Here is a 25,543-nt window from a genome sequence, read left to right as displayed (position 1 = left end):
TTAATGAACCTCCTGTAATACCCAGTGAGACCTAGGAAGGCTCTCACCTGAGTCTGAGTGGTAGGGGGAACCCAATCAATAATTGTTTGGATTTTCCCCTGTAGTGGTGCAATCTGTTCCCCACCAACAAGGTGTCCAAGATAAACCACCTTACCCTGCCCTATCTGGCACTTTGAAGCCTTGATAGTGAGGTCTGCCTTTTGCAGGGCCTCCAAAACTTTCCATAGGTTGACCAGGTGATCATCCCAGCTGGAGCTAAAGACAGCTATATCGTCCAAATATGCTGCACTGAAAGCTTCCAGCCCTTGCTGGACTGTGTTCACCAACCTCTGAAAAGTGGCAGGTGCATTTTTCAATCCAAAAGGCATTACAGTGAACTGGTAATGTCCTCCAATGGTTGAAAATGCTGTTTTAGGTTTAGCATCTTCTGATAATTTGATCTGCCAATACCCTGCAGTCAAATCAAAAGTGCTTAGATACTTGGCAGATGCCAGTGTATCTATGAGCTCATCTGCCCTGGGTATAGGGTGAGCATCAGTTTTGGTTACCAAGTTGAGACCTCTATAGTCTACACAAAACCGCATTTCCTTCTTTCCATCTTTGGAATGGGGTTTTGGTACAAGTACCACAGGAGAAGCCCATGGACTTTCAGAGTGCTCAACCACTCCTAGTTCTAACATTTTCTGCACCTCTTGCTTTATGCAGTCCCTGACATGGTCAGGCTGCCTATAGATCTTACTTTTGACAGGTAAACTGTCTCCAGTATCTATAGTGTGCTCACACCAAGAAGTGGTACCTGGCACAGTAGAGAAGAGTTCAGAGAATTGATCTAGGAGGTTTATGCAGTGGTCTTTCTGCTCAGCAGTAAGACAATCAGCCAAAACTACACCTTCCACAAGAGCATCTTGTTCTGTGGAAGAGAAGAGATCAGGTAGAGGATCACTGTCTTCTTCCTGTCCCTTATCAGTTGCCATGAGCAGGGTGAGATCAGCCCTGTCATAGTAGGGTTTTAGGCGATTGATATGGAGCACCCTAAGGGGACTCCTGGCAGTGCCTAAGTCAACTAAATAGGTGACTTCTCCCTTCTTTTCAACAATTGTGTGGGGACCACTCCATTTATCTTGAAGTGCTCTTGGGGCCACAGGCTCCAAGACCCACACTTTCTGCCCTGGTTGGTACTGAACCAAAACAGCCTTCTGATCATGCCATTGCTTCTGGAGCTCTTGGCTGGCCTGAAGGTTTTTACTGGCCTTTTTCATATACTCAGCCATCCTTGATCTGAGGCCAAGTACATAGTCCACAATATCTTGCTTAGGAGCTTTTAAAGGTTGTTCCCAACCCTCCTTTACAAGTGTGAGTGGACCCCTAACAGGGTGTCCAAAAAGAAGTTCAAAGGGGCTGAAGCCCACTCCTTTCTGGGGTACCTCCCTGTAGGCAAAAAGGAGGCATGGTAGAAGGATGTCCCATCTCCTGCGGTGTTTTTCAGGGAGACCCATAATCATGCCTTTGAGAGTTTTGTTAAATCTCTCCACCAGTCCATTTGTTTGTGGATGATAGGGTGTAGTGAACTTGTAAGTTACACCACACTCCTTCCACATGGCCTTTAAGTATGCAGACATGAAATTGCTTCCCCTGTCTGATACTACTTCCTTTGGGAAGCCCACCCTGGAAAATATTCCCAGTAGGGCCTTTGCCACTGCAGGAGCTGTAGTGGTCCTTAAAGGAATAGCTTCAGGATATCTTGTGGCATGGTCCACTACCACCAAGATAAATCTATTGCCTGAAGCAGTAGGAGGGTCAAGGGGGCCAACTATGTCAACCCCTACCCTTTCAAAGGGAACCCCAACCACAGGCAGTGGAATAAGGGGTGCCTTTGGGGTGCCACCTGTTTTGCCACTGGCTTGACAGGTTTCACAGGACTTACAAAACTCTTTTGTGTCCTCAGACATCCTAGGCCAATGAAACAAGGGAACAAGCCTGTCCCAAGTTTTCATTTGTCCCAGATGTCCTGCTAGGGGAATGTCGTGAGCAAGAGTTAGGAGGAACTTTCTGTACTCCTGAGGGATCACTAATCTCCTGGCAGCTCCAGGTTTAGGATCCCTTGCCTCAGTGTACAAGAGATTGTCCTCCCAGTAAACTCTGTGAGAGTCACTAACATCCCCATTAGCCTGTTTGACAGCTTGCTGTCTCAGACCCTCTAATGTGGGACAGGTTTGCTGTGCCACACTCAGCTCCTCCCTGGCAGGCCCCCCTTCACCCAAAAGCTCAGCAGTGTCTGCTTCAAGCTCCTCTGGTGTAGGTTCTGCACAGGGAGGGAATTCTTCTTCCTCAGAAGTTGAATCCACTGTAGAGGGAGGGATAGTAGGAAGTGGTTTGCTTCTACTAGCCCTAGCTTTAGGGAGCACTTGGTCCATTGTTCCATGATCCAAGCTTCCCTGTCCTTTTTGCTTTTTGGCCTGAGCCCTTGTCAAAGCAAAAATATGCCCTGGGATGCCCAGCATTGCTGCATGGGCCTCCAACTCCACATCTGACCAAGCTGATGTCTCCAAATCATTTCCTAGTAGACAGTCTACAGGTAAATCTGTGGCTACCACAACTTTCTTTGGACCAGTAACCCCCCCCCCCAGTTGAGATTAACAACAGCCATGGGGTGGCTAAGTGTGTTGTTGTGAGCATCGGTTACTTGGTACTGGTGACCAAGTAGGTGTTGTTCAGGGTGGACCAGTTTCTCTATGACCATAGTCACACTGGCTCCAGTGTCCCTGTAGGCCTGAACCTCAACACCATTTATTAGGGGTAGCTGCTTGTACTTATCCATATTAAGGGGACAAGCAACTAAGGTGGCTAAATCAATAGCCCCCTCAGAGACTAACACAGCCTCTGTGGCCTCCCTAACAAGGCCAACCCCAACTAAGTTACCAATAGTGAGCCCAGCTACTCCTTTGGATTGGCTATTAGTAGGTTTGCTCCCACCACCACTGCTATTAGTAGGGACACTAGGGGTAGCAGTAGGGGTTGTAGTGGTAGGAGGCTTGGTGCTTTTCTTTGGACAACTGGGATCTGTTGTCCAATGGCCTTTTACTTTACATAAATAGCACCATGGTTTCTTTTCTTTGTTTTGATTAAAGGAGAATTTGGGCCCACCACCCCCACCAGAGTGTTTTTGTGGGCCTGATGAAGACTCATTTTTAGATTTGTCCCCACCCTTGTCAGAAGACTTACCATCCTTCTTTTTGTTGCCATCTTTGTCACCCCCTGTATGAACTTTTCTGTTCACCCTTGTTCTGACCCATTTGTCTGCCTTCTTTCCCAATTCTTGGGGAGAGGTCAGATCAGAGTCCACCAAGTACTGGTGCAACAAATCAGACACACAATTATTAAGAATATGCTCTCTCAGGATCAAGTTATACAGGCTGTCATAATCAGTAACTTTACTGCCATGTAACCACCCCTCCAAGGCCTTCACTGAATGGTCAATGAAATCAACCCAGTCTTGTGAAGACTCCTTTTTGGTCTCTCTGAACTTTATCCTGTACTGTTCAGTGGTTAAGCCATAACCATCCAGGAGTGCATTCTTAAGAACTTTGTAATCATTAGCTTCATTTTCTTTCACAGTAAGGAGCCTATCCCTACCTTTTCCACTAAATGATAGCCATAGGATAGCAGCCCACTGCCTTTGAGGGACATCCTGTACAACACAGGCCCTCTCAAGTGCAGCAAACCACTTGTTAATGTCATCCCCCTCCTTATAAGGGGGAACTATCTTATGCAGATTCCTGGAATCATGCTCTTTTGCAGGATGACTATGGGGAATACTGCTGCTGCCACCATGGGTTTCTAAACCCAGTTTCTGTCTCTCCTTCTCTACTTCTAAAGTCTGTCTATCCAAATCCAGCTGTTGCTTCTTGAGCTTCAGTCTGGTTTGTTCCACTCTCAATCTATTGAGCTCCCTTTCTAACAATCTGTCATCAGGGTGGGTGGGAGGGACATGCCTTGAAACAGAAGTATGGTGAGAATGGACAGAAGGAGACCTGTCCCTTACAGAGGACACCCTAACAGCTTGGCTGACAGAAACATCATTTCTACTGTGATGAGAATGAATGCTCTTGCTATGATGTGAGACAACACTATCTGTATGGTGTGACTCAACATCAGTACCAACTATGCTAGACTGTCTAGTAATGGGCAGGATTGGAAGTTTCTTTCCTGAATCTTTTCATGGGGGAGTCCCTGGATCAGACTGGGAACCATTAGCTACTTTTTCTACAGATGGGGCACTTCTAGCCTTATCCTGTTCTCTAAGCATGTTAAGTAACAGTTCCAAGGAAGGATTCTTCCCTGCCCTGGTTGGTACTGAACCAAAACAGCCTTCTGATCATGCCATTGCTTCTGGAGCTCTTGGCTGGCCTGAAGGTTTTTACTGGCCTTTTTCATATACTCAGCCATCCTTGATCTGAGGCCAAGTACATAGTCCACAATATCTTGCTTAGGAGCTTTTAAAGGTTGTTCCCAACCCTCCTTTACAAGTGTGAGTGGACCCCTAACAGGGTGTCCAAAAAGAAGTTCAAAGGGGCTGAAGCCCACTCCTTTCTGGGGTACCTCCCTGTAGGCAAAAAGGAGGCATGGTAGAAGGATGTCCCATCTCCTGCGGTGTTTTTCAGGGAGACCCATAATCATGCCTTTGAGAGTTTTGTTAAATCTCTCCACCAGTCCATTTGTTTGTGGATGATAGGGTGTAGTGAACTTGTAAGTTACACCACACTCCTTCCACATGGCCTTTAAGTATGCAGACATGAAATTGCTTCCCCTGTCTGATACTACTTCCTTTGGGAAGCCCACCCTGGAAAATATTCCCAGGAGGGCCTTTGCCACTGCAGGAGCTGTAGTGGTCCTTAAAGGAATAGCTTCAGGATATCTTGTGGCATGGTCCACTACCACCAAGATAAATCTATTGCCTGAAGCAGTAGGAGGGTCAAGGGGGCCAACTATGTCAACCCCTACCCTTTCAAAGGGAACCCCAACCACAGGCAGTGGAATAAGGGGTGCCTTTGGGGTGCCACCTGTTTTGCCACTGGCTTGACAGGTTTCACAGGACTTACAAAACTCTTTTGTGTCCTCAGACATCCTAGGCCAATGAAACAAGGGAACAAGCCTGTCCCAAGTTTTCATTTGTCCCAGATGTCCTGCTAGGGGAATGTCGTGAGCAAGAGTTAGGAGGAACTTTCTGTACTCCTGAGGGATCACTAATCTCCTGGCAGCTCCAGGTTTAGGATCCCTTGCCTCAGTGTACAAGAGATTGTCCTCCCAGTAAACTCTGTGAGAGTCACTAACATCCCCATTAGCCTGTTTGACAGCTTGCTGTCTCAGACCCTCTAATGTGGGACAGGTTTGCTGTGCCACACTCAGCTCCTCCCTGGCAGGCCCCCCTTCACCCAAAAGCTCAGCAGTGTCTGCTTCAAGCTCCTCTGGTGTAGGTTCTGCACAGGTAGGGAATTCTTCTTCCTCAGAAGTTGAATCCACTGTAGAGGGAGGGATAGTAGGAAGTGGTTTGCTTCTACTAGCCCTAGCTTTAGGGAGCACTTGGTCCATTGTTCCATGATCCAAGCTTCCCTGTCCTTTTTGCTTTTTGGCCTGAGCCCTTGTCAAAGCAAAAATATGCCCTGGGATGCCCAGCATTGCTGCATGGGCCTCCAACTCCACATCTGACCAAGCTGATGTCTCCAAATCATTTCCTAGTAGACAGTCTACAGGTAAATCTGTGGCTACCACAACTTTCTTTGGACCAGTAACCCCCCCCCCCAGTTGAGATTAACAACAGCCATGGGGTGGCTAAGTGTGTTGTTGTGAGCATCGGTTACTTGGTACTGGTGACCAAGTAGGTGTTGTTCAGGGTGGACCAGTTTCTCTATGACCATAGTCACACTGGCTCCAGTGTCCCTGTAGGCCTGAACCTCAACACCATTTATTAGGGGTAGCTGCTTGTACTTATCCATATTAAGGGGACAAGCAACTAAGGTGGCTAAATCAATAGCCCCCTCAGAGACTAACACAGCCTCTGTGGCCTCCCTAACAAGGCCAACCCCAACTAAGTTACCAATAGTGAGCCCAGCTACTCCTTTGGATTGGCTATTAGTAGGTTTGCTCCCACCACCACTGCTATTAGTAGGGACACTAGGGGTAGCAGTAGGGGTTGTAGTGGTAGGAGGCTTGGTGCTTTTCTTCTGACAACTGGGATCTGTTGTCCAATGGCCTTTTACTTTACATAAATAGCACCATGGTTTCTTTTCTTTGTTTTGATTAAAGGAGGATTTGGGCCCACCACCCCCACCAGAGTGTTTTTGTGGGCCTGATGAAGACTCATTTTTAGATTTGTCCCCACCCTTGTCAGAAGACTTACCATCCTTCTTTTTGTTGCCATCTTTGTCACCCCCTGTATGAACTTTTCTGTTCACCCTTGTTCTGACCCATTTGTCTGCCTTCTTTCCCAATTCTTGGGGAGAGGTCAGATCAGAGTCCACCAAGTACTGGTGCAACAAATCAGACACACAATTATTAAGAATATGCTCTCTCAGGATCAAGTTATACAGGCTGTCATAATCAGTAACTTTACTGCCATGTAACCACCCCTCCAAGGCCTTCACTGAATGGTCAATGAAATCAACCCAGTCTTGTGAAGACTCCTTTTTGGTCTCTCTGAACTTTATCCTGTACTGTTCAGTGGTTAAGCCATAACCATCCAGGAGTGCATTCTTAAGAACTTTGTAATCATTAGCTTCATTTTCTTTCACAGTAAGGAGCCTATCCCTACCTTTTCCACTAAATGATAGCCATAGGATAGCAGCCCACTGCCTTTGAGGGACATCCTGTACAACACAGGCCCTCTCAAGTGCAGCAAACCACTTGTTAATGTCATCCCCCTCCTTATAAGGGGGAACTATCTTATGCAGATTCCTGGAATCATGCTCTTTTGCAGGATGACTATGGGGAATACTGCTGCTGCCACCATGGGTTTCTAAACCCAGTTTCTGTCTCTCCTTCTCTACTTCTAAAGTCTGTCTATCCAAATCCAGCTGTTGCTTCTTGAGCTTCAGTCTGGTTTGTTCCACTCTCAATCTATTGAGCTCCCTTTCTAACAATCTGTCATCAGGGTGGGTGGGAGGGACATGCCTTGAAACAGAAGTATGGTGAGAATGGACAGAAGGAGACCTGTCCCTTACAGAGGACACCCTAACAGCTTGGCTGACAGAAACATCATTTCTACTGTGATGAGAATGAATGCTCTTGCTATGATGTGAGACAACACTATCTGTATGGTGTGACTCAACATCAGTACCAACTATGCTAGACTGTCTAGTAATGGGCAGGATTGGAAGTTTCTTTCCTGAATCTTTTCCTGGATCAGACTGGGAACCATTAGCTACTTTTTCTACAGATGGGGCACTTCTAGCCTTATCCTGTTCTCTAAGCATGTTAAGTAACAGTTCCAAGGAAGGATTCTTCCCTACACTCAAACCTCTCTCTACACAGAGACTCCTTGCTCCTTTCCAGCTAAGGTGGTCATATGCAAGTTTGGACAGATCAACATTTTGGCCTGTGCCAGACATTTTTAGAGAGAGTTAAAGTGATAGAAAAAGAGAAAAAAGTTTGTCAGAGCTTTTAGAAAGACAGAGAAAAAAAACTTTTTTAACTTTTTAGAACTTTTTAGAAAGTTTAGAAGTACTTTTCAGCACTTAGAAAAGAGTGAAAAGAGGAAATGCAAAACTTTTTGGCTATGTGTATATACACTGAACTTGTTTTGTATATTTTTCTCTTATGAAAAGTACAATGACAAGAGTGGTAAGTAGTCTCAAAGCACTTATCCCACCGCTGCACAACCAATGTAGGAGGCTGGACTGGCTTGTAGTGAGTACCAAGGGGTACTTGCACCTTGCACCAGGCCCAGTTATCCCTTATTAGTGTATAGGGTGTCTAGCAGCTTATGCTGATAGATAATGGTAGCTTAGCAGAGCAGCTTAGGCTGAACTAGGAGACGTGTGAAGCTACTACAGTATCACTTAGGTGGTCATTCTAACCCTGGCGGTAAAAACCGCCAGGGCGAATGACCGCGGTAGCACCGCCAACAGGCTGGCGGTGCACCGCTGGGCATTCTGACCGCGGCGGTTCAGCCGCGGCCAGAAACGGAAAGTCAGCGGTGTACCGCCGACTTTCCGCTGCCCTTGAGAATCCTCCATGGCGGCGGAGCGCGCTACGCCGCCATGGGGATTCTGACACCTCCTACCGCCATCCTGAGACCGCCAGGAACAGGATGGCGGTAGGGGGTGCCGCGGGGCCCCTGGGGGCCCCTGCAGTGCCCATGCCAATGGCATGGGCACTGCAGGGGCCCCCGTAAGAGGGCCCCACTATGTATTTCAGTGTCTGCTATGCAGACACTGAAATACGCGACGGGTGCCACTGCACCCGTCGCACCTTCCCACTCCGCCGGCTCCATTTGGAGCCGGCGTCCTCGTGGGAAGGCTGTTTCCCACTGGGCTGGCGGGCGGCCTTTTGGCGGTCGCCCGCCAGCCCAGTGGGAAACCCAGAATGACCGCCGGTACGGTCTTCTGGCGGTTCCCGCTTGGCGGAATCAGGCCCTTAGTGTCATATGCACAATATCATAAGAAAACACAATACACAGTTATACTAAAAATAAAGGTACTTTATTTTTATGACAATATGCCAAAGTATCTTAGAGTGTACCCTCAGTGAGAGGATAGGAAATATACACAAGATATATATACACAATAGCAAAGATATGCAGTATAGTCTTAGAAAACAGTGCAAACAATGTATAGTTACAATAGGATGCAATGGGGACACATAGAGATAGGGGCAACACAAACCATATACTCCAAAAGTGTAATGCGAACCGCGAATGGACCCCAAACCTATGTGACCTTGTAGAGGGTCGCTGGGACTATTAGAAAATAGTGAGAGTTAGAAAAATAACCCTCCCCAAGACCCTGAAAAGTGAGTGCAAAGTGCACTAAAGTTCCCCTAAGGACAAAGAAGTCGTGTTAGAGGAATAATGCAGGAAAGACACAAACCAACAATGCAACAACGATGGATTTCCAATCTAGGGTACCTGTGGAACAAGGGGACCAAGTCCAAAAGTCACAAGCAAGTCGGAGATGGGCATATGCCCAGGAAATGCCAGCTGTGGGTGCAAAGAAGCTTCTACTGGACAGAAGAAGCAGAGGTTTCTGCAGGAACGAAAAGGGCTAGAGACTTCCCTTTTGGTGGACGGATCCCTCTTGCCGTGGAGAGTCATGCAGAAGTGTTTTCCCGTCAAAAGAATGCCAACAAGCCTTGCTAGCTGCAAATCGTGCGGTTACCGTTTTTGGATGCTGCTGTGGCCCAGGAGGGACCAGGAAGTCGCAAATTGGACCAGGAGGTAGAGGGGACGTCGAGCAAGACAAGGAGCCCTCTTAGCAGCAGGTAGCACCTGGAGAAGTGCCAGAAACAGGCACTACAAGGATACGTGAAACGGTGCTCACCCGAAGTTACACAAAGGAGTCCCACGTCGCCGGAGACCAACTTAGAAAGTCGTGCAATGCAGGTTAGAGTGCCGTGGACCCAGGCTTGGCTGTGCACAAAGGATTTCCACCGGAAGTGCACAGGGGCCGGATTAGCTGCAAAAGTCACGGTTTCCAGCAATGCAGTCTAGCGAGGTGAGGCAAGGACTTACCTTCACCAAACTTGGACTGAAGAGTCACTGGACTGTGGGGGTCACTTGGACAGAGTTGCTGGATTCGAGGGACCTCGCTCGTTGTGCTGAGAGGAGACCCAAGGGACCGGTAATGCAGCTTTTTGGTGCCTGCGGTTGCAGGGGGAAGATTCCGTTGACCCACGGGAGATTTCTTCGGAGCTTCTAGTGCAGAGAGGAGGCAGACTACCCCCACAGCATGCACCACCAGGAAAACAGTCGAGAAGGCGGCAGGATCAGCGTTACAGAGTTGCAGTAGTCGTCTTTGCTACTATGTTGCAGTTTTGCAGGCTTCCAGCGCGGTCAGCAGTCGATTCCTTGGCAGAAGGTGAAGAGAGAGATGCAGAGGAACTCAGCTGAGCGCTTGCATTCGTTATTTAAAGTTTCCCCAGAGACAGAGACCCTAAATAGCCAGAAAAGAGGGTTTGGCTACCTAGGAGAGAGGATAGGCTAGCAACACCTGAAGGAGCCTATCAGAAGGAGTCTCTGACGTCACCTGGTGGCACTGGCCACTCAGAGCAGTCCAGTGTGCCAGCAGCACCTCTGTTTCCAAGATGGCAGAGGTCTGGAGCACACTGGAGGAGCTCTGGACACCTCCCAGGGGAGGTGCAGGTCAGGGGAGTGGTCACTCCCCTTTCCTTTGTCCAGTTTCGCGCCAGAGCAGGGCTAAGGGGTCCCCTGAACCGGTGTAGACTGGCTTATGCAGAATTGGGCACATCTGTGCCCAAGAAAGCATTTCCAGAGGCTGGGGGAGGCTACTCCTCCCCTGCCTTCACACCATTTTCCAAAGGGAGAGGGTGTAACACCCTCTCTCAGAGGAAGTCCTTTGTTCTGCCATCCTGGGCCAGGCCTGGCTGGACCCCAGGAGGGCAGATGCCTGTCTGAGGGGTTGGCAGCAGCAGCAGCTGCAGTGAAACCCCAGGAAGGGCAGTTTGGCAGTACCAGGGTCTGTGCTACAGACCACTGGGATCATGGGATTGTGCCAACTATGCCAGGATGGCATAGAGGGGGCAATTCCATGATCATAGACATGTTACATGGCCATATTCGGAATTACCATTGTGAAGCTACATATAGGTAGTGACCTATATGTAGTGCACGTGTGTAATGGTGTCCCCGCACTCACAAAGTCAGGGGAATTGGCCCTGAACAATGTGGGGGCACCTTGGCTAGTGCCAGGGTGCCCTCACACTAAGTAACTTTGCACCTAACCTTTACCAGGTAAAGGTTAGAGATATAGGTGACTTATAAGTTACTTAAGTGCAGTGAAAAATGGCTGTGAAATAACGTGGACGTTATTTCACTCAGGCTGCAGTGGCAGGCCTGTGTAAGAATTGTCAGAGCTCCCTATGGGTGGCAAAAGAAATGCTGCAGCCCATAGGGATCTCCTGGAACCCCAATACCCTGGGTACCTTAGTACCATATACTAGGGAATTATAAGGGTGTTCCAGTAAGCCAATGTAAATTGGTATAAATAGTCACTAGCCTGTTAGTGACAATTTGGAAAGAAATGAGAGAGCATAACCACTGAGGTTCTGATTAGCAGAGCCTCAGTGAGACAGTCAGGGGGTTATTCTAACTTTGGAGGAGTGTTAATCCGTCCCAAAAGTGACGGTAAAGTGACGGATATACCACCAGCCGTATTACGAGTTCCATAGGATATAATGGACTTGTAATACGGCTGGTGGTAAATCCGTCACTTTTCCGTCACTTTTGGGACAGATTAACACCTCCTCCAAAGTTAGAATAACCACCTTAGTCACTACACAGGTAACACATTCAGGCACACTTATGAGCACTGGGGCCCTGGTGAACAGGGTCCCAGTGACACATACAACTAAAACAACATATATACAGTGAAAAATGGGGGTAACATGCCAGGCAAGATGGTACTTTCCTACACAACCCCCCCCAAACGAAGGACAATAAGACTAGCCATGACCTGATGAGTCTTCATTGTCTAAGTGGAAATATCTGGAGAGTCCATCTGCATTGGAGTGGTTACTCCCAGGTCTATGTTCCACTGTATAGTCCATTCCCTGTAGGGATATGGACCACCTCAACAGTTTAGGATTTTCACCTTTCATTTGTTTTAGCCAAAGTAGAGGTTTGTGGTCTGTCTGAACAATGAAGTGAGTGCCAAACAGGTATGGCCTCAACTTCTTCAGAGCCCAGACCACAGCAAAGGCCTCCCTCTCTATGGCAGACCAACGCTTTTCTCTAGGGGTCAACCTCCTACTAATAAAAGCAACAGGTTGATCCTGGCCCTCAGAATTAAGTTGTGAGAGGACTGCCCCTACTCCTAATTCAGATGCATCAGTTTGGACCTAGAATTTTTTAGAGTAACAAGGGCTTTTCAGGACAGGTGCAGAGCACATGGCCTGCTTCAGCTCCTCAAAAGCTTTCTGACAGTTTGCTGTCCATAATACCTTTTTAGGCATTTTCTTGGATGTGAGGTCATTAAGAGGGGCTGCAATGGAGCCATAGTTCTTAATGAACCTCCTGTAATACCCAGTGAGACCTAGGAAGGCTCTCACCTGAGTCTGAGTGGTAGGGGGAACCCAATCAATAATTGTTTGGATTTTCCCCTGTAGTGGTGCAATCTGTTCCCCACCAACAAGGTGTCCCAGATAAACCACCTTACCCTGCCCTATCTGGCACTTTGAAGCCTTGATAGTGAGGTCTGCCTTTTGCAGGGCCTCCAAAACTTTCCATAGGTTGACCAGGTGATCATCCCAGCTGGAGCTAAAGACAGCTATATCGTCCAAATATGCTGCACTGAAAGCTTCCAGCCCTTGCTGGACTGTGTTCACCAACCTCTGAAAAGTGGCAGGTGCATTTTTCAATCCAAAAGGCATTACAGTGAACTGGTAATGTCCTCCAATGGTTGAAAATGCTGTTTTAGGTTTAGCATCTTCTGATAATTTGATCTGCCAATACCCTGCAGTCAAATCAAAAGTGCTTAGATACTTGGCAGATGCCAGTGTATCTATGAGCTCATCTGCCCTGGGTATAGGGTGAGCATCAGTTTTGGTTACCAAGTTGAGACCTCTATAGTCTACACAAAACCGCATTTCCTTCTTTCCATCTTTGGAATGGGGTTTTGGTACAAGTACCACAGGAGAAGCCCATGGACTTTCAGAGTGCTCAACCACTCCTAGTTCTAACATTTTCTGCACCTCTTGCTTTATGCAGTCCCTGACATGGTCAGGCTGCCTATAGATCTTACTTTTGACAGGTAAACTGTCTCCAGTATCTATAGTGTGCTCACACCAAGAAGTGGTACCTGGCACAGTAGAGAAGAGTTCAGAGAATTGATCTAGGAGGTTTATGCAGTGGTCTTTCTGCTCAGCAGTAAGACAATCAGCCAAAACTACACCTTCCACAAGAGCATCTTGTTCTGTGGAAGAGAAGAGATCAGGTAGAGGATCACTGTCTTCTTCCTGTCCCTCATCAGTTGCCATGAGCAGGGTGAGATCAGCCCTGTCATAGTAGGGTTTTAGGCGATTGACATGGAGCACCCTAAGGGGACTCCTGGCAGTGCCTAAGTCAACTAAATAGGTGACTTCTCCCTTCTTTTCAACAATTGTGTGGGGACCACTCCATTTATCTTGAAGTGCTCTTGGGGCCACAGGCTCCAAGACCCACACTTTCTGCCCTGGTTGGTACTGAACCAAAACAGCCTTCTGATCATGCCATTGCTTCTGGAGCTCTTGGCTGGCCTGAAGGTTTTTACTGGCCTTTTTCATATACTCAGCCATCCTTGATCTGAGGCCAAGTACATAGTCCACAATATCTTGCTTAGGAGCTTTTAAAGGTTGTTCCCAACCCTCCTTTACAAGTGTGAGTGGACCCCTAACAGGGTGTCCAAAAAGAAGTTCAAAGGGGCTGAAGCCCACTCCTTTCTGGGGTACCTCCCTGTAGGCAAAAAGGAGGCATGGTAGAAGGATGTCCCATCTCCTGCGGTGTTTTTCAGGGAGACCCATAATCATGCCTTTGAGAGTTTTGTTAAATCTCTCCACCAGTCCATTTGTTTGTGGATGATAGGGTGTAGTGAACTTGTAAGTTACACCACACTCCTTCACATGGCCTTTAAGTATGCAGACATGAAATTGCTTCCCCTGTCTGATACTACTTCCTTTGGGAAGCCCACCCTGGAAAATATTCCCAGTAGGGCCTTTGCCACTGCAGGAGCTGTAGTGGTCCTTAAAGGAATAGCTTCAGGATATCTTGTGGCATGGTCCACTACCACCAAGATAAATCTATTGCCTGAAGCAGTAGGAGGGTCAAGGGGGCCAACTATGTCAACCCCTACCCTTTCAAAGGGAACCCCTACCACAGGCAGTGGAATAAGGGGTGCCTTTGGGGTGCCACCTGTTTTGCCACTGGCTTGACAGGTTTCACAGGACTTACAAAACTCTTTTGTGTCCTCAGACATCCTAGGCCAATGAAACAAGGGAACAAGCCTGTCCCAAGTTTTCATTTGTCCCAGATGTCCTGCTAGGGGAATGTCGTGAGCAAGAGTTAGGAGGAACTTTCTGTACTCCTGAGGGATCACTAATCTCCTGGCAGCTCCAGGTTTAGGATCCCTTGCCTCAGTGTACAAGAGATTGTCCTCCCAGTAAACTCTGTGAGAGTCACTAACATCCCCATTAGCCTGTTTGACAGCTTGCTGTCTCAGACCCTCTAATGTGGGACAGGTTTGCTGTGCCACACTCAGCTCCTCCCTGGCAGGCCCCCCTTCACCCAAAAGCTCAGCAGTGTCTGCTTCAAGCTCCTCTGGTGTAGGTTCTGCACAGGGAGGGAATTCTTCTTCCTCAGAAGTTGAATCCACTGTAGAGGGAGGGATAGTAGGAAGTGGTTTGCTTCTACTAGCCCTAGCTTTAGGGAGCACTTGGTCCATTGTTCCATGATCCAAGCTTCCCTGTCCTTTTTGCTTTTTGGCCTGAGCCCTTGTCAAAGCAAAAATATGCCCTGGGATGCCCAGCATTGCTGCATGGGCCTCCAACTCCACATCTGACCAAGCTGATGTCTCCAAATCATTTCCTAGTAGACAGTCTACAGGTAAATCTGTGGCTACCACAACTTTCTTTGGACCAGTAACCCCCCCCCCCAGTTGAGATTAACAACAGCCATGGGGTGGCTAAGTGTGTTGTTGTGAGCATCGGTTACTTGGTACTGGTGACCAAGTAGGTGTTGTTCAGGGTGGACCAGTTTCTCTATGACCATAGTCACACTGGCTCCAGTGTCCCTGTAGGCCTGAACCTCAACACCATTTATTAGGGGTAGCTGCTTGTACTTATCCATATTAAGGGGACAAGCAACTAAGGTGGCTAAATCAATAGCCCCCTCAGAGACTAACACAGCCTCTGTGGCCTCCCTAACAAGGCCAACCCCAACTAAGTTACCAATAGTGAGCCCAGCTACTCCTTTGGATTGGCTATTAGTAGGTTTGCTCCCACCACCACTGCTATTAGTAGGGACACTAGGGGTAGCAGTAGGGGTTGTAGTGGTAGGAGGCTTGGTGCTTTTCTTTGGACAACTGGGATCTGTTGTCCAATGGCCTTTTACTTTACATAAATAGCACCATGGTTTCTTTTCTTTGTTTTGATTAAAGGAGAATTTGGGCCCACCACCCCCACCAGAGTGTTTTTGTGGGCCTGATGAAGACTCATTTTTAGATTTGTCCCCACCCTTGTCAGAAGACTTACCATCCTTCTTTTTGTTGCCATCTTTGTCACCCCCTGTATGAACTTTTCTGTTCACCCTTGTTCTGACCCATTTGTCTGCCTTCTTTCCCAATTCTTGGGGAGAGGTCAGATCAGAGTCCACCAAGTACTGGTGCAACAAATCAGACACACAATTATTAAGAATATGCTCTCTCAGGATCACGTTATACAGGCTGTCATAATCAGTAACTTTACTGCCATGTAACCACCCCTCCAAGGCCTTCACTGAATGGTCAATGAAATCAACCCAGTCTTGTGAAGACTCCTTTTTGGTCTCTCTGAACTTTATCCTGTACTGTTCAGTGGTTAAGCCATAACCATCCAGGAGTGCATTCTTAAGAACTTTGTAATCATTAGCTTCATTTTCTTTCACAGTAAGGAGCCTATCCCTACCTTTTCCACTAAATGATAGCCATAGGATAGCAGCCCACTGCCTTTGAGGGACATCCTGTACAACACAGGCCCTCTCAAGTGCAGCAAACCACTTGTTAATGTCATCCCCCTCCTTATAAGGGGGAACTATCTTATGCAGATTCCTGGAATCATGCTCTTTTGCAGGATGACTATGGGGAATACTGCTGCTGCCACCATGGGTTTCTAAACCCAGTTTCTGTCTCTCCTTCTCTACTTCTAAAGTCTGTCTATCCAAATCCAGCTGTTGCTTCTTGAGCTTCAGTCTGGTTTGTTCCACTCTCAATCTATTGAGCTCCCTTTCTAACAATCTGTCATCAGGGTGGGTGGGAGGGACATGCCTTGAAACAGAAGTATGGTGAGAATGGACAGAAGGAGACCTGTCCCTTACAGAGGACACCCTAACAGCTTGGCTGACAGAAACATCATTTCTACTGTGATGAGAATGAATGCTCTTGCTATGATGTGAGACAACACTATCTGTATGGTGTGACTCAACATCAGTACCAACTATGCTAGACTGTCTAGTAATGGGCAGGATTGGAAGTTTCTTTCCTGAATCTTTTCCTGGGGGAGTCCCTGGATCAGACTGGGAACCATTAGCTACTTTTTCTACAGATGGGGCACTTCTAGCCTTATCCTGTTCTCTAAGCATGTTAAGTAACAGTTCCAAGGAAGGATTCTTCCCTGCCCTGGTTGGTACTGAACCAAAACAGCCTTCTGATCATGCCATTGCTTCTGGAGCTCTTGGCTGGCCTGAAGGTTTTTACTGGCCTTTTTCATATACTCAGCCATCCTTGATCTGAGGCCAAGTACATAGTCCACAATATCTTGCTTAGGAGCTTTTAAAGGTTGTTCCCAACCCTCCTTTACAAGTGTGAGTGGACCCCTAACAGGGTGTCCAAAAAGAAGTTCAAAGGGGCTGAAGCCCACTCCTTTCTGGGGTACCTCCCTGTAGGCAAAAAGGAGGCATGGTAGAAGGATGTCCCATCTCCTGCGGTGTTTTTCAGGGAGACCCATAATCATGCCTTTGAGAGTTTTGTTAAATCTCTCCACCAGTCCATTTGTTTGTGGATGATAGGGTGTAGTGAACTTGTAAGTTACACCACACTCCTTCCACATGGCCTTTAAGTATGCAGACATGAAATTGCTTCCCCTGTCTGATACTACTTCCTTTGGGAAGCCCACCCTGGAAAATATTCCCAGTAGGGCCTTTGCCACTGCAGGAGCTGTAGTGGTCCTTAAAGGAATAGCTTCAGGATATCTTGTGGCATGGTCCACTACCACCAAGATAAATCTATTGCCTGAAGCAGTAGGAGGGTCAAGGGGGCCAACTATGTCAACCCCTACCCTTTCAAAGGGAACCCCAACCACAGGCATTGGAATAAGGGGTGCCTTTGGGGTGCCACCTGTTTTGCCACTGGCTTGACAGGTTTCACAGGACTTACAAAACTCTTTTGTGTCCTCAGACATCCTAGGCCAATGAAACAAGGGAACAAGCCTGTCCCAAGTTTTCATTTGTCCCAGATGTCCTGCTAGGGGAATGTCGTGAGCAAGAGTTAGGAGGAACTTTCTGTACTCCTGAGGGATCACTAATCTCCTGGCAGCTCCAGGTTTAGGATCCCTTGCCTCAGTGTACAAGAGATTGTCCTCCCAGTAAACTCTGTGAGAGTCACTAACATCCCCATTAGCCTGTTTGACAGCTTGCTGTCTCAGACCCTCTAATGTGGGACAGGTTTGCTGTGCCACACTCAGCTCCTCCCTGGCAGGCCCCCCTTCACCCAAAAGCTCAGCAGTGTCTGCTTCAAGCTCCTCTGGTGTAGGTTCTGCACAGGTAGGGAATTCTTTTTCCTCAGAAGTTGAATCCACTGTAGAGGGAGGGATAGTAGGAAGTGGTTTACTTCTACTAGCCCTAGCTTTAGGGAGTACTTGGTCCATTGTTCCATGATCCAAGCTTCCCTGTCCTTTTTGCTTTTTGGCCTGAGCCCTTGTCAAAGCAAAAATATGCCCTGGGATGCCCAGCATTGCTGCATGGGCCTCCAACTCCACATCTGACCAAGCTGATGTCTCCAAATCATTTCCTAGTAGACAGTCTACAGGTAAATCTGTGGCTACCACAACTTTCTTTGGACCAGTAACCCCCCCCCCCAGTTGAGATTAACAACAGCCATGGGGTGGCTAAGTGTGTTGTTGTGAGCATCGGTTACTTGGTACTGGTGACCAAGTAGGTGTTGTTCAGGGTGGACCAGTTTCTCTATGACCATAGTCACACTGGCTCCAGTGTCCCTGTAGGCCTGAACCTCAACACCATTTATTAGGGGTAGCTGCTTGTACTTATCCATATTAAGGGGACAAGCAACTAAGGTGGCTAAATCAATAGCCCCCTCAGAGACTAACACAGCCTCTGTGGCCTCCCTAACAAGGCCAACCCCAACTAAGTTACCAATAGTGAGCCCAGCTACTCCTTTGGATTGGCTATTAGTAGGTTTGCTCCCACCACCACTGCTATTAGTAGGGACACTAGGGGTAGCAGTAGGGGTTGTGGTGGTAGGAGGCTTGGTGCTTTTCTTCTGACAACTGGGATCTGTTGTCCAATGGCCTTTTACTTTACATAAATAGCACCATGGTTTCTTTTCTTTGTTTTGATTAAAGGAGGATTTGGGCCCACCACCCCCACCAGAGTGTTTTTGTGGGCCTGATGAAGACTCATTTTTAGATTTGTCCCCACCCTTGTCAGAAGACTTACCATCCTTCTTTTTGTTGCCATCTTTGTCACCCCCTGTATGAACTTTTCTGTTCACCCTTGTTCTGACCCATTTGTCTGCCTTCTTTCCCAATTCTTGGGGAGAGGTCAGATCAGAGTCCACCAAGTACTGGTGCAACAAATCAGACACACAATTATTAAGAATATGCTCTCTCAGGATCAAGTTATACAGGCTGTCATAATCAGTAACTTTACTGCCATGTAACCACCCCTCCAAGGCCTTCACTGAATGGTCAATGAAATCAACCCAGTCTTGTGAAGACTCCTTTTTGGTCTCTCTGAACTTTATCCTGTACTGTTCAGTGGTTAAGCCATAACCATCCAGGAGTGCATTCTTAAGAACTTTGTAATCATTAGCTTCATTTTCTTTCACAGTAAGGAGCCTATCCCTACCTTTTCCACTAAATGATAGCCATAGGATAGCAGCCCACTGCCTTTGAGGGACATCCTGTACAACACAGGCCCTCTCAAGTGCAGCAAACCACTTGTTAATGTCATCCCCCTCCTTATAAGGGGGAACTATCTTATGCAGATTCCTGGAATCATGCTCTTTTGCAGGATGACTATGGGGAATACTGCTGCTGCCACCATGGGTTTCTAAACCCAGTTTCTGTCTCTCCTTCTCTACTTCTAAAGTCTGTCTATCCAAATCCAGCTGTTGCTTCTTGAGCTTCAGTCTGGTTTGTTCCACTCTCAATCTATTGAGCTCCCTTTCTAACAATCTGTCATCAGGGTGGGTGGGAGGGACATGCCTTGATACAGAAGTATGGTGAGAATGGACAGAAGGAGACCTGTCCCTTACAGAGGACACCCTAACAGCTTGGCTGACAGAAACATCATTTCTACTGTGATGAGAATGAATGCTCTTGCTATGATGTGAGACAACACTATCTGTATGGTGTGACTCAACATCAGTACCAACTATGCTAGACTGTCTAGTAATGGGCAGGATTGGAAGTTTCTTTCCTGAATCTTTTCCTGGATCAGACTGGGAACCATTAGCTACTTTTTCTACAGATGGGGCACTTCTAGCCTTATCCTGTTCTCTAAGCATGTTAAGTAACAGTTCCAAGGAAGGATTCTTCCCTACACTCAAACCTCTCTCTACACAGAGACTCCTTGCTCCTTTCCAGCTAAGGTGGTCATATGCAAGTTTGGACAGATCAACATTTTGGCCTGTGCCAGACATTTTTAGAGAGAGTTAAAGTGATAGAAAAAGAGAAAAAAGTTTGTCAGAGCTTTTAGAAAGACAGAGAAAAAAAACTTTTTTAACTTTTTAGAACTTTTTAGAAAGTTTAGAAGTACTTTTCAGCACTTAGAAAAGAGTGAAAAGAGGAAATGCAAAACTTTTTGGCTATGTGTATATACACTGAACTTGTTTTGTATATTTTTCTCTTATGAAAAGTACAATGACAAGAGTGGTAAGTAGTCTCAAAGCACTTATCCCACCGCTGCACAACCAATGTAGGAGGCTGGACTGGCTTGTAGTGAGTACCAAGGGGTACTTGCACCTTGCACCAGGCCCAGTTATCCCTTATTAGTGTATAGGGTGTCTAGCAGCTTAGGCTGATAGATAATGGTAGCTTAGCAGAGCAGCTTAGGCTGAACTAGGAGACGTGTGAAGCTACTACAGTACCACTTAGTGTCATATGCACAATATCATAAGAAAACACAATACACAGTTATACTAAAAATAAAGGTACTTTATTTTTATGACAATATGCCAAAGTATCTTAGAGTGTACCCTCAGTGAGAGGATAGGAAATATACACAATATATATATACACAATAGCAAAAATATGCAGTATAGTCTTAGAAAACAGTGCAAACAATGTATAGTTACAATAGGATGCAATGGGGACACATAGGGATAGGGGCAACACAAACCATATACTCCAAAAGTGGAATGCGAACCACGAATGGACCCCAAACCTATGTGACCTTGTAGAGGGTCGCTGGGACTATTAGAAAATAGTGAGAGTTAGAAAAATAACCCTCCCCAAGACCCTGAAAAGTGAGTGCAAAGTGCACTAAAGTTCCCCTAAGGACAAAGAAGTCGTGTTAGAGGAATAATGCAGGAAAGACACAAACCAACAATGCAACAACGATGGATTTCCAATCTAGGGTACCTGTGGAACAAGGGGACCAAGTCCAAAAGTCACAAGCAAGTCGGAGATGGGCATATGCCCAGGAAATGCCAGCTGTGGGTGCAAAGAAGCTTCTACTGGACAGAAGAAGCAGAGGTTTCTGCAGGAACGAAAAGGGCTAGAGACTTCCCCTTTGGTGGACGGATCCCTCTCGCCGTGGAGAGTCATGCAGAAGTCTTTTCCCGCCAAAAGAACGCCAACAAGCCTTGCTAGCTGCAAATCATGCGGTTAGTGTTTTTGGATGCTGCTGGGGACCAGGAGGTCGCAAATTGGACCAGGAGGTAGAGGGGACGTTGAGCAAGACAAGGAGCCCTCTTAGCAGCAGGTAGCACCCGGAGAAGTGCCAGAAACAGGCACTACGAGGATGCGTGAAACGGTGCTCACCAGAAGTTACACAAAGGAGTCCCACATCGCCGGAGACCAACTTAGAAAGTCGTGCAATGCAGGTTAGAGTGCCGTGGACCCAGGCTTGGCTGTGCACAAAGGATTTCCGCCGGAAGTGCACAGGGGCCGGAGTAGCTGCAAAAGTCGCGGTTCCCAGCAATGCAGTCTAGCGAGGTGAGGCAAGGACTTACCTCCACCAAACTTGGACTGAAGAGTCACTGGACTGTGGGGGTCACTTGGACAGAGTTGCTGGATTCGAGGGACCTCGCTCGTCGCGCTGAGAGGAGACCCAAGGGACCGGTAATACAGCTTTTTGGTGCCTGCGGTTGCAGGGGGAAGATTCCGTCGACCCACGTGAGATTTCTTCGGAGCTTCTAGTGCAGAGAGGAGGCAGACTACCCCCACAGCATGCACCACCAGGAAAACAGTCGAGAAGGCGGCAGGATCAGCGTTACAGAGTTGCAGTAGTCGTCTTTGCTACTATGTTGCAGTTTTGCAGGCTTCCAGCGCGGTCAGCAGTCGATTCCTTGGCAGAAGGTAAAGAGAGAGATGCAGAGGAACTCGGCTGAGCTCTTGCATTCGTTATCTAAAGGTTCCCCAGAGACAGAGACCCTAAATAGCCAGAAAAGAGGGTTTGGCTACCTAGGAGAGAGGATAGGCTAGCAACACCTGAAGGAGCCTATCAGAAGGAGTCTCTGACGTCACCTGGTGGCACTGGCCACTCAGAGCAGTCCAGTGTGCCAGCAGCACCTCTGTTTCCAAGATCGCAGAGGTCTGGAGCACACTGGAGGAGCTCTGGACACCTCCCAGGGGAGGTGCAGGTCAGGGGAGTGGTCACTCCCCTTTCCTTTGTCCAGTTTCTCGCCAGAGCAGGGCTAAGGGGTCTCCTGAACCGGTGTAGACTGGCTTATGCAGAATTGGGCACATCTGTGCCCAAGAAAGCATTTCCAGAGGCTGGGGGAGGCTACTCCTCCCCTGCCTTCACACCATTTTCCAAAGGGAGAGGGTGTAACACCCTCTCTCAGAGGAAGTCCTTTGTTCTGCCATCCTGGGCCAGGCCTGGCTGGACCCCAGGAGGGCAGATGCCTGTCTGAGGGGTTGGCAGCAGCAGCAGCTGCAGTGAAACCCCAGGAAGGGCAGTTTGGCAGTACCAGGGTCTGTGCTACAGACCACTGGGATCATGGGATTGTGCCAACTATGCCAGGATGGCATAGAGGGGGCAATTCCATGATCATAGACATGTTACATGGCCATATTCGGAGTTACCATTGTGGAGCTACCTTAGTACCATATACTAGGGAATTATAAGGGTGTTCCAGTAAGCCAATGTAAATTGGTATAAATAGTCACTAGCCTGTTAGTGACAATTTGGAAAGAAATGAGAGAGCATAACCACTGAGGTTATGATTAGCAGAGCCTCAGTGAGACAGTTAGTCACTACACAGGTAACACATTCAGGCACACTTATGAGCACTGGGGCCCTGGTGAACAGGGTCCCAGTGACACATACAACTAAAACAACATATATACAGTGAAAAATGGGGGTAACATGCCAGGCAAGATGGTACTTTCCTACACCTGCACTGCCCTCCTGTGGCAGGATTTAAAATATAAATATTTAATATAAACATTTAAAATACTCTGCAAATATTCTGCAAGAGACTATGAAGGACCTCGTGGCTATGGTCCCGTCTTTGTATGGCCTTCTGGAAGCAAACTGCACACCTAGGACCAGATTTAGCAATAGTTTGTCCTGGTGCAAAGTCTCCAAGATTGAAGAAAACCATGCAAGGTGGTGATCTGCTATTTACTATTCAGCTCAAAACTTGGGACAAACCAATTTGACTTCATAGAAATTATATATTTAGGGCTTGAATTAGTGATGGCCGTAATGGGACCACTGCCAAAAATGGCCTGCACACTTTAGCATTTCATCTATATATTTAGAGTTCACTGAATGTACGCATGCCAAAAAAAACTGCACTTTGTAAAAGAATGCCCTTCCGATGGCATGACTGTTTTCTTGTCTGGTGCTGCCATGAAAACTATGGTGCACCCAGGCAAGAAACAAGCATTGGTAAATGCATTAGGTTCCGCCTATGTGACTAATAATATTTTTTTATTTAGCTTGGTGAGCAGTTGTGCAATATAAGTTACCGAAACTCCATAATTGTGTTATGACTTATTTATTGATGTAGATATTTCTATAGCTGAAGTCTCGCAGATTCTTGCTGTCCTCATAACCGCATTGCTATAGAACAGTGGTAAACAAGAAAAACCTGTCTCTCTGGCTTAAACAGCGTGTTGTCATTTCACCATATAACCCAGAAAGTTATGTAGTAAGCACATACGACTGCCAGACTGCCAGACTCGTGGTGGCGGCCTGACCGCCATTGCAGTGGCAGTCCACCTGCTACATTAGGACCCTGGCGGTCCGACCACCAGGGTACTGCCGTCTCCGCTGGGATCGGTGATCCCGATGGGCTGACTACAGGTGCAGGTTGCAATCTGCCAGGGCGGCTCGGCAAGCAACGCTGACCTGGTGACTACAACCTGGTTCTCCACCAGCCTTTTGTGGCGATTTCATCACAATGAAAAGGCTGGCGGAGAACATGTGCAGGGAACCACCGGCGGGGCTCTGCACTTCCCATGCCACTGGCATCGGCAGGGAAGGGGTCCCTCTGCCCAGCACCCTCATAAAAGAGTCACCTTTCATACTATACTCATAAGGACCAGTCCACAGATACAACCTATAAAACAGGAAGCAAAGCTCCAGTGAGGGAGAGTCTCTCGCAACTTGAGTACCATGGAGAGCTTGAACCCTGTGTATCTCCCATAAACAACTCTTTATTCCCTGTTGCTAAGCGGGACCATTCCTACAGAATAATCTTAGACTACAGACATTTAAATAGTCATACACACACTTTTGCATTATAAAATTCACGCAGTACAGCACTATGAACAATGTTGTCCCAAAAAAAAAAAAAAAAAAAACTTGAATATTTCCAACGTTTTTTTTCTGCCAAATTATAGTGCCCCAGAAGTAGGGATCTGACCACTTTCTCCGCGCTTGGCTCTCAGCTCTGATTTTGCCAACTTCTCCAAGGGTATAAAACGGCTTTCTGACATCAATATTACATGATACTGATTCTGAGGCATTGTCCTATGTAGATGACACATATCTGACGGATGATGACTTATACACACATTTAGACAAAGTTGATCGTATTGTATTGGAATTTGCTGAATATGGTTACAAATTCAATTTCAAGAAAACAAAAATTGCTTTCCTTAATGTCCTGTTTTTGGGATGCAAGCTTCCAAATGATTGGAAGATTGTGGTATCACAGTTCCTAGATAAGTGTGCACAGCTACAACCACTAAATACCATTAAAAAACTGCAATGCTTGTTAGAATTCTTTAACTTTGGCAGAACATACATTCCAGATTATGTACATGCATAAAACCACTTTATGATTTGATACATTCAGATTTTTCAAGCAAACATTGGACACCACAACACATACAGGACCATATTTATACTTTTTTTAGCGCCGCATTTGCGCCGCTTTTTGGCGCAAAACGGCGCAAACCTACAAAATTCAAAGGCATTTTGCAAGTTTGCGCCGTTTTTGCGTCAAAAAACGACGCAAATGCGGCGCAAAAAAAGTATAAATACGGCCCACAATATTTTCAGATAATTGCAGACTAACATCCTTGAAGCAAACATTTACTTGCGAAAATGGAACAAATCCAGTCATCCGGATAATTCTATGTGCCATTTGATTTACCTATGTCACATTCAATGAGGGTGACACAGTATGAATTGCATATAAATCAAATTTATATTCCAATGCAGAAGTGCATTTACACCCACTGAAAAAATACTGATTGCAGTTCAGATGGCTGTCATTAAGGAAAGTCCACTGTCCCAGGGAAGATGCATCATTGTCGTTACCCAGGTTCCAGCCCTTGAGGATGTTACAAAGGCTAGCGTTTCAAACGCAAAAGCCCTACATCCACGCTGAATTCAGTGGGCCACCTCCTTAACTGCCACTGATGTAGATTACATGTTTGACCTCAAATTACAGACTCAAGAATTTCTTCAATACGAACTAGAGTACCCCAGACCCAATAATGTCATGCCTCTTAATGAGTATAAATATATCATTTACACTGATGGTTAAGCTCAACCTTCTGTAGGCACAAAACATCAATACTCCATGGCTTGTGCAGCTGTTTATGGAGTGGCGAAGGGTGGTGAGTTCCACCCTCAGCAAACTTTTACACAGTCCCTTGGGGATTTCACAGCACAAATTGCTGAGGTCAAAACGTTTATATTAGCACTGGAATATATGAATCCTGA

This window comes from Pleurodeles waltl, chromosome 6 (assembly GCF_031143425.1).
Source record: "Pleurodeles waltl isolate 20211129_DDA chromosome 6, aPleWal1.hap1.20221129, whole genome shotgun sequence".
Taxonomy (NCBI): domain Eukaryota; kingdom Metazoa; phylum Chordata; class Amphibia; order Caudata; family Salamandridae; genus Pleurodeles; species Pleurodeles waltl.
The sequence above is the reverse complement of the archived record's forward strand: the minus strand, read 5'-3'. Positions refer to the sequence as shown.